Genomic DNA, 9499 nt, shown 5'->3' on the forward strand with positions numbered 1-9499 from the left:
CCTGTTCAGTATGAATCAATTGGGTATCTTAGTGAATAAAATTTTAAAATGCCAAAACATTTTTTGGAATTAGCATTGATTCGTTAGGGAGTCTCTTGTGGATTATAGCAGGGTATCTTTAATTGATTTGGAGTCAGAGAATAATAGTGTTATGGAAAAGCCAATCTCCTTTTACACAGAAATCAATGACATTTTAGTGTGTAAAGGCTATTGGAATGCTGACTGAAGATTTGAATTTTGAAACATCCTCTTTTACACATTCAAAGGAAACATGTATTCATCTGTATAAAGTTAAAAATTATACTTTCTTATTTGTAGGACTGTTGTGTAATCAGAAGCAGGATTTCGGCAAAATGTGGACACACGTTATAATTTTCCTAGCGAGATAATTACTATACTGCATTTTAATGAAAGGAAAAATCCATCTGAGTTCTAGAATTTGGCACTAGAATTCAAAATAAGAAATACTTGAAGTACTCTTTTTTTCCCCTACTTTTTCAAATATTTACTCTTATTATCATATCCATTTGAGTACTTACTTCATTTCTCCTTCTTGAAAACTTAGAAGAGCGCTGATATTATGTATTGCTCTTTACTTCAAATCAGTGGATCTTAATGCCAGTTGCACATTAGAGGTCAACTGGGTTTGCTTTGGAAAAAAAAAATCAACACCTGGGCCTCAGGCATCCCTGTGAGTGAAGGTTTGTCACTAGTATTCATTAGAAACTCTCCAGTGATTTTAATGTACAGCCTGGGTTGAGACTTCCTTTAGATGATTACTTGAACTGGTGACTTTTATGGTATGCAAATTATACCACAATAAAACTGTTTAAAATGATCATTACCAGCAGGTATCAAAACTTTACCAAAATAAAGTGTCATACCCATATGAACATCAGGTGCCAACAGTCCTGGTTTACCTAGGACTGAGAGGTTTCTCCACATGTAGGTGCTAAACCTGGGAGAATCCTGAGCATACTGGGAGAACTGGTCTCCCTATATTATGGAAGAGATGGCCTCCCTGGATGGAGGAGGGCCTTTTCCCCTCCCTAGTCCAGGTTATTTGAGGAGAGACAGAGACAGTGCTAGTTTCTTGCGCTTTGAGGAGACAGTCATTGTTGCTACTTCTCTACGACACACTCACTCACTATCATTTTGTTTTCTGGCTTCAAACTCCACATCTCATTGACATTAGCCTTTAAATATGACGAATGACTTCTTTGTCTCCAGAGCCAATGTCTCACTAGTGTCTACTGCTGATCCTTGCCACCATTCTTTCTTGCTTCCTGAGGCGTAGTGTCAGACTGCTCTTCCTGTTTTTCCTCAAACTGTTCCCATTTCCTTTGCTGGCTTCATTTCTTCTTGTTTGTAGCCTAGGTGTAAACATTTTCCCTGGTTCTGTTCTTGGCTCTCTCTCTTTGTTTTGTTTTGTTTTTTTTTTTAAATTTTGGCTGCGCTAGGTCTTCTTTGTGGCTTGCAGGCTGGGCTCTTCACTGTGCCATGTAGGCTTAGATACCCCATGGCATGTGGGGGTTTTAGCTGCCCAACCAGGGATTGAATCCATGTCCCCTTCATTGGAAGATGGATTCTTAACCACTGGACCACCAAGGAAGTCCCCTTCACTCTCTTTTCTTGATTTCACCTGTTTCTTTCTGCATATATTCTCTGTTCTCAGTAGCTGTTATCATAACCCATGATAACACCCATTTCCCCTCAATACCCTTGGCCTTGTTGGAGTAAGAGTAGACAGGTTTGACTTGTAGATCCTTAGAAAATTTCATCGTTTTCATGATGAATCCTGACATTATGGGGGCCAGGGTGGTGATGTGACATCTAAAATAGATTCACAGGAATTAACTTTGGGAAAGGTTAGTATTTCCTGCTTCAATATACTGCAAACCCCATATTAGCTCTTTATTACAGTGTATCCCTAACATTTAGCAAAGTGTCTGGCACATAGTAGGTGCTAAAAAATAAAGAATGACACATCTTCAATATCAATACATTTTCAATTGCTTCTCAGTTCAGCCTCTCACATCATAAGTCATAAGCCATGTGCCAAAGTGAGTAGAAGGGGATGGGAAGGACATGGTTGCAGATTAAGATGTTTTTCCTGAGTGTTTTCTTGAGTTCTCTTGGGATATTATGACATGGCATCTGCCCATGAGCCCAGGAAACGTTCCTGGATGGTTCTAAATACTTTATGGAGGAAGCTATTGCCATTCTATTTCCCATCAAACCTCAAGATTCCATAAATCATAACAATACTATCTAACTGTATCCTAGTTCCCCAAAAAACACGTATGTATTATTCTAAGTAAAAAAGGAATGTAAGGAAGAGTCTGTAAGGTGCCTAGAAGAAAAGGGGTCAAAGGGGAAGAGTTGATATCATGTTTCTCCTTCTGTCTGAGAAGTGGTGGACAGATCACCAGGGAGAACAATTACTGTTCCGTTCAAATGGCCCTCTGTGGGGTTAAGGAGTGCATGAGGCTATCACAGCTATGACCTTGTTCAACTAGTTCTCCTAGCCCTGATTCTGTGATGAGTAAGAAGGAGTCACACTCTAGCTATCTATGTACACTTTTCTACAGATATTAACTAAATAATGTGAAGCCTACAGTTGAGCTGATAGTGGTTTCTCATTTTTAAAATTAAAATTCTGACTTTAAATCAGTCTTTGTTGTTGTTGTTGTTTTTAGCATGAGTTAGTTTCCTCAAACACAGCCATCTCTGGAGACACTGACAAAATAGAATTTCTTTTGACTTGCAAAACTAAAGCTCGTACTGGGGAATGCAGCAGCTGAATCAAAAAAATGCTTCCAAAACCAAAACAAAACAAAACAAAAAGATACTACCTTGTCAACAGTGAGCTGACCCTGTACAGCACTTTCTGGCTCTCTTGTTTCTAACTCCAAAATCTCTATTTCACGTCTCTACCTCTAAATGCTCTTGAGTTCTGGTCATCTGGGCATCTCCATCTGGATATCCCAGGTCCATCTCAAAATTCATTTCTAAATGCAAATTAATCATCTCAAACACCCAGTTCCACATTTCTGCTTTGGATTTCTTCCTAGGATCTCTCTAGCTTCCACAGTACTTATTCGTTTTATTCACTGTCTTCCTCCACCAGAATATAAGCTCCATGAGGGTAGGAACTTCTGCATGATTTGCTCGCTGCTGTTTCCCCATCGTCGACAATAGTGCTTCATGTGTGGTAAATATTCAGTGGGTATTTGTTAAAGCAGTCTTTATCCCAAACTTGTTCCTGTCCTTTCTTATTGGTTTTGCCAATAATGTCCTTTAATGCCAACTATGGTTTTGCAGTTTATCTGAACTCAAATCTTTGTAGTTGTTTTTAATTTTTCCCTATCCTTCTCTGATATCCACTTAAGTAAACAATTTCTTACAATGATGTTTCCAAATATCTTTTAGGGCAATGTCATCTTTTCTGTTCTCACTGCCACTGTTATAAGTTAAATAATTGAAAACTCTTAACTGGGACTACAAAATAGAATCTACTAAGTATCATGTTGTCTAGGCTTTTGTTACTTTAATTAATCCTACATATCACTACCAGATCAACCTTACTTGGAGCTCAGCTCTCATTATGTCACTCCCTTACTTAAAAAGGCTCAATACCGTTTAAATACAGAATCCTCAGCCTGGCATTTGGAAGTGCCAAAATATGACCCCAATCTGTCACTTCAGTTTTATCTCTCACTTTTCCTTTACAGATTCCTTGTGGTGTGAACAAACTGGGACATTTGTTCTTTGACTACTCCTTGAACTTTTCTTCCTCTGTACTTTTCTCACACAGTATCTTCTTCAGGAATGTTCATTAGCATTTCTTGTGTTTGCTGTTGTGCTGCTCAATAATATCCATATAGTACAATCTTTTTGATTCATCAGTTTTGAAAACTGACTTACAGTGGTAGATGAGGATTTAGCTCAGGGTCACATTTCACCTCTGTGCCAGCTGTCTCCTGTCTGTCCCTCCACTTCCACCATCCACGTGCTCTCTGTCCCAGGAATCTCAGCTGCATGGATCACATCTATGGCTCCCATACTCTCTGGCTTCTTGTTGGATTTGGGCAGTGGGGAGCAGATAGGAAGTGTGACAGAGGGAAGTGAGAGAGGCTAGGCTATTTTTTAACCCCAACTTTCTCCCAGTGTCCCTCAAACAAAGGTCATTGTTCCTTCCAAAAGCGGCTCATGACCTTCTTTTGGGTTTTGACTGTCGCTCCCTTCCTTCCTCCTTTGAGCCGGTGCTTAGACGCTCAGTCATGTCCAACTGTTTGTGACCTCAGAGACTGTAGCCCGCCAGGGTCCTCTGTCCATGGGGATCTTCAGGCAACAATACTGGAGTTTAGGGGGTCCAATACTGTGATTCTCTTACATACTGCCCACATCTTTGTAAATGATCTCTTTGTAATCATGCCCTCTTTGTTATCATCTACTCACTCTTGGGATCTGACTGGTAGCTATACTTTCCTTCTGTCCTCCCAATTTAGTTAATATTAAAAATTTTTAGCTAATCCAAAATTTGTTTAAAATAATATATGAAAAATACCATACTGCTTCCTAAGTATATTTTCTTTCTGGAACAGCCTTTTATTTTTTCACAAGTTAGCTAATATTTCATTTTTCCTATTTCTTAGGCTTTTAAAAAAATTGCTAATTCTTTCTAAGAAGACAATTGACACATCAGGTACTGTAAATTCTATTTCTTCCTGGATACCTCCTTCTTGGGCCCTACACTCTTTCTGTTTAATCATGTTTAGGAATTATTTAGTCTGGCTATCAATATCTCTAGAATCCTATAACTTCCATGATTTACTTCTTTGCTTTGATGAAGCACATACTCTAGTACTTTCCTAAGAAATGGGAAGTGACCTTTTTGAGGACTTGAATATCTATAAAAAGTCTTTGATAATTTAGTTGGGTATAGCTGTGTCTGGTCTTTCTGACTTTAAAGTATATTGTTGCTTTTCTTCTGACAAAAACAGTTCTGATATTCTGCAAGGAGGTGTTGGAGGATAAAGAGCGATGGCCTAATTGCATGTAAGTGAGAAAATCTAGGGATCTTCAGCTTGTTGTGCAGACTTAATCTGTCTTCTCAACTCTGTACCTCTTGCCTTCCAGCATACCTAATGCCACAAAGTCTTGAGTTCTTTCTGGCTCTGCCAGTACAATAAGCTTCTCTGCAGGCACTTAAGAGAAATACCTCTGTCCTCCTGAGTCCATTGCTGCTATTCCATCTGCTCTCTATCTTCTCAATGTTGATATCACTGGTCAGTTATTATCGTCTCTCCCATTTTCTTTGTCCTTGTGGGCTTATAAATTTCATATTTCCTTTTCACATTAATGAAAGCAAATGAATTTGTTCAGCTAGATTTGTTTGACTAGAAAGATAGCTCACTAAGGTGTTGCATTTTAAAATTGTTGAATTGACTTAAGATTCCTGGATACTTGCAGTTGCAACTTGTCAATCAACAAATACTTGCAAATCAACTTTGTCAATCAACTTTGTCAATCAATAGCTGCGTCGCAAGGACATCCTCCTACTCCTGAAAAGGTTTTCATAGCTATGCTTGCTCTGCTTGTCAGGTTTGTCCTAGGTGAGTAAGCAACCAGTGGACACCAGGAAGATAGCACTTCATGGAAACCACAGGAAATCCCACTAGGTCAACAAAGACTGTCCCCCACCACAGGGACTGTGGTGAAGCACACAACTCATTCCCCTGTCCTCCAGAGCCAACAACCTCAATGAGACACCTTGGGAACCAGATGGGTAGGCATGATTACTCAGTGTTTCCTCCAAGAGGCTGGAAGCTGGTGGTAGCTCTTCATGGAAATGAATTCCACCATGGTCTCAACTGTGAGGTGACACCCAAAGGAGCTTCTGCCAGGAAAACAGGATGAGAAGAAATTTGTCAGGGCACATGTTGAGAAGACCTTTGCACACGAGGCTCACACACCACTGGGCAAGTTGCACCCCTTCCTTCCTGGGAATACTACTCAGTTGCAAGTGGTCATTTCCTTCTTGGGGTCATCCAGCACAACCCAAAGCATGCATTTGTCTGCCTCATCCACATCACCATGTTAAAACCGAAGCCTGGGTATTACACCTGGAGAGGAGAGCATTAGTCCTGGAATTGAAACAAGACAGTGCCAAGTAGAGCAAGAGCAAGTGTATGTATTCAGTGCATTCTCACAGCTTGAGGACAGGGGTTTCAGACTGGAGACTAGAAAATTGAGGAGCGCTAGATGAAGACTGAGAAAAGGAGGTGGGATGGAAAAGGTTTCTCATAAGTGGCCCAGAAATGGTCTTCAAGGTGCATTTCCTCCTACCAGCTGTAGGAGGAAAGTGAAATTATTCTCATTTCCACAGCCTAATTATCATGGGTGGATTTGAGGCAAGAAAACACAAAGTAGATAATAATGTAATGTGAGAGAGACTCGAATGAAAGGCTAAAACCTGGCTGTGAGGCAAGGTTTGGAGGAGACACACTCTCCCTGCCATGTGGCCCATCTGTGTTGATGTAGAGAGATGAGGATGGCAGCTGAGATTGGCGGACTCTTTAGGATCATGAAAAATGCCTCATTTCTCCCAGCAACTCAACTGAGTTGCTCCCCTTCCACCCTCAGAGGTTTCAGGATGAGGCTTTGTGATGCCAAGGCTGGGGGAAGGCTGCCATTGGCTCAGGAATGGACTTACCGACCTCATAATCATAAGGGTGTGGTCCCCTATATATAGGAGTGTTCAGGGGCTCTGGAGCAGACCACTGGGAGTCTTCAAAATGAGTAGGGTGGCCTCGCTGGCCCTGCCCAGTGAGGCGTGCCATGGCCTCCGAGGAGCTGCAGGAGGTTGAAAGGATCCTTGACAAGAGACAAAACAAGAAAGGGGAGACGGAGTACTTGGCTTGGTGGAAAGGCTACGGCAGGGAGGACTCCACCTGGGAGCCAGAGCAGCACCTGGTGAACTGCGAGGAGTGCATCCACGACTTCAACCGGCGGCCACACCGAGAAGCAGAAGGAGGGCACCTTCACCGAAGCCAACCGGACCTCCCCGAACAATGGCCAGAAGCAGATCTCCAGATCCACCAACAGCAGCTTCTCCAAGGCAGCCCCCAAGGCCCTAGTGGTGGGCAAGGAGCACGATGCCAAGAGCAGCCCGCTGTTTACCGCCAGCCCGAAGTTCCAGAAGAGCCCCGCGCGGGGCCTGGCCACCTGCAAGAACATGGACCTGGCCCGGTCGGGCAACAGGATCCTCGTGCCCAAGAGCCCCGTCAAGAGCGGGACCCTGCTGGATGGCTTTCAGGACGAGAGCCCCGAGAAGCCGGACCCCGTGGAGCAGGGGCTGGAGGACACAGCGGCCCCGGAGGCGGTGGCCGAGAATCCGGTTGGGGCCCTACTGAGCCCGGGGGTGGAGCCGGTGCGGATGGGGAGCCGGCCCTGGATACACCCGCTGTTGCCGCAGGCGTCGGGCCCCATGAAGGCCGCCATGGCCACGGGGCTGGCCGTGAACAGGAAAGGCACCTCCCGATTCATGGACGCGCTGACGGCCAATGGTACGAGCCCCCTGCAGACGTTAGTCACGGGCATGAAGGCTGGGAAGAGGAAGTTCATCAAGGACAGGCGAGACCAGCCCTTTGACAAGCGGCTGCACTTCAGCGTGCGGCAGAGGGAGAGCGCCTACAAGTACTGGGACATCGTGGTCCGGAAACAGGACGGCTTCACCCACATCCTGCTGTCCACCAAGTCGTCAGAGAACAACTCGCTGAACCCGGAGGTGATGAAGGAGCTGCAGAGCGTGCTAAGCATGGCCGCCGCCGACGACAGCAAGCTGGTGCTGCTCAGCGCCTTGGGCAGCATCTTCTGCTGCGGCCTGGACTGCCTCTACTTCCATCCGGCGCCTGGTGCATGACCGCAAGAGGGAGAGCGCCAGGATGGCCGAGGCCATCAGAAACTTCGTGAACACCTTCACCCAGTTCAAGAAGCCTTATTATCGTAGCCGTGAATGGCCCAGCCATTGGGCTAGGAGCATCCATCCTGCCTCTCTGTGATGTGGTCTGTGATGCGAAAAGGCGTGGTTCCAGACGCCCTATTCCACCTTCGGACAGGGTCCAGACGGCTGTTCCACCGTCATGTTCCCCAAGATTATGGGAGGAGCATCTGCCAACGAAATGCTGCTCAGAGGGCAGAAGCTAACAGCACAGGAGGCGTGCGGCAAAGGGCTGGTCTCCCAGGTGTTCTGGCCTGGGACCTTCATCCAGGAAGTCATGGTTCGCATCAAGGAGCTCGCCTCTTGCAACCCCATCGTGCTGGAGGAATCCAAGGCCCTTGTGCGCTGCAACATGAGGCTGGAGCTGGAGCAGGCCGATGAGCAGGAGTGTGAGGTGCTCAAGAAGATTGGGGCTCCGCGCAGGGCATGGACTCCATGCTCAAGTACCTGAAGAGGAAGATCGACGAGTTCTGACTGTCCGGCCGCCCGACCTCACCGGGGCGCGGGGTGCCGGACCTCACGGCCCGGGCCAGGCTCGCACGGAGCTCCCTCTGGGAAGCAGGACTTGAGACAGCCAAGCTGTTTATTGCCAAGGAGTTTTGAAGTACTGTAACTTTAAAATAAGTAACTACAAAACTCCTTAAAAAAAAATTGTTGAATTGACTTAAGATTCCTGGATACTTGCGGTTGCAACTTTGTCAATCAACAGGAACTCATCACTGATTTATTTAGTGTAGTATTATGTTCTTGGTCCTTAGATATCCATTTTTCTTTTTTCTCTACATCCTTTGTTCTTAATAAAATTTTTATTTTAGAATAATTTTATATTTACAGAAAAGTTGTGAAGATTGTACAGAATATTTTCGTATACCCCATATTCACTTTTGCTTGTTATAAATATCATTCCTTAATGTGTTACATTTGTTACAGTTAACAAACCAATATTGATATATTATTATTAGTTAAAGTCTATACTTTATTCAGGTCTCTTAAGTTTTTCCTTTCCAGGATCCTGTCTAGGTTACCACATTAAATTTTTCATCATGTTTCCTTAGGGTCCTCTGGGTTGTGACAGTTTCTCACACTTTTCTTGCTTTTGATGACCTTGACAATTTTGAGGAGGTTACTTACTCTTTTATTGGAGAATAGCATTACTTACATTAAAAAAAATTGTTTTCTTTTCTTCCTGACTCCTTATTTTTATTTTTGGAAATATTACTAGTCAGTGCACATTAGCATTTTGATTTGGGTGGGACTTCCTTGTTGGCCCAGAGGATAAAGCGTCTGCCTGCAGTGCGGGAGACCTGGGTTCGATCCCTGGGTTGGGAAGATCCCCTGGAGAAGGAAATGGCAACCCACTCCAGTATTCTTGCCTGAAGAATCCCATGGACAGAGGAGCCTGATGGGCTACAGTCCATGGGGTCGCAAAGAGTTGGACATGACTGAGCGACTTCACACACACACCAAAATCTAAAAACTCTAAATCAGAACCTG

General features: G+C 44.1%; 1 pseudogene; it reads left to right on the forward strand.

The window, feature by feature from the left end:
• Positions 1-6843: 6843 nt before the first annotated feature.
• Positions 6844-8479, forward strand: LOC133068432 (chromodomain Y-like protein; annotated as a pseudogene).
• The last annotated feature ends 1020 nt before the right edge of the window (positions 8480-9499 follow it).

This window comes from Dama dama, chromosome 13, assembly GCF_033118175.1.
Source record: "Dama dama isolate Ldn47 chromosome 13, ASM3311817v1, whole genome shotgun sequence".
NCBI classification, from domain to species: domain Eukaryota; kingdom Metazoa; phylum Chordata; class Mammalia; order Artiodactyla; family Cervidae; genus Dama; species Dama dama.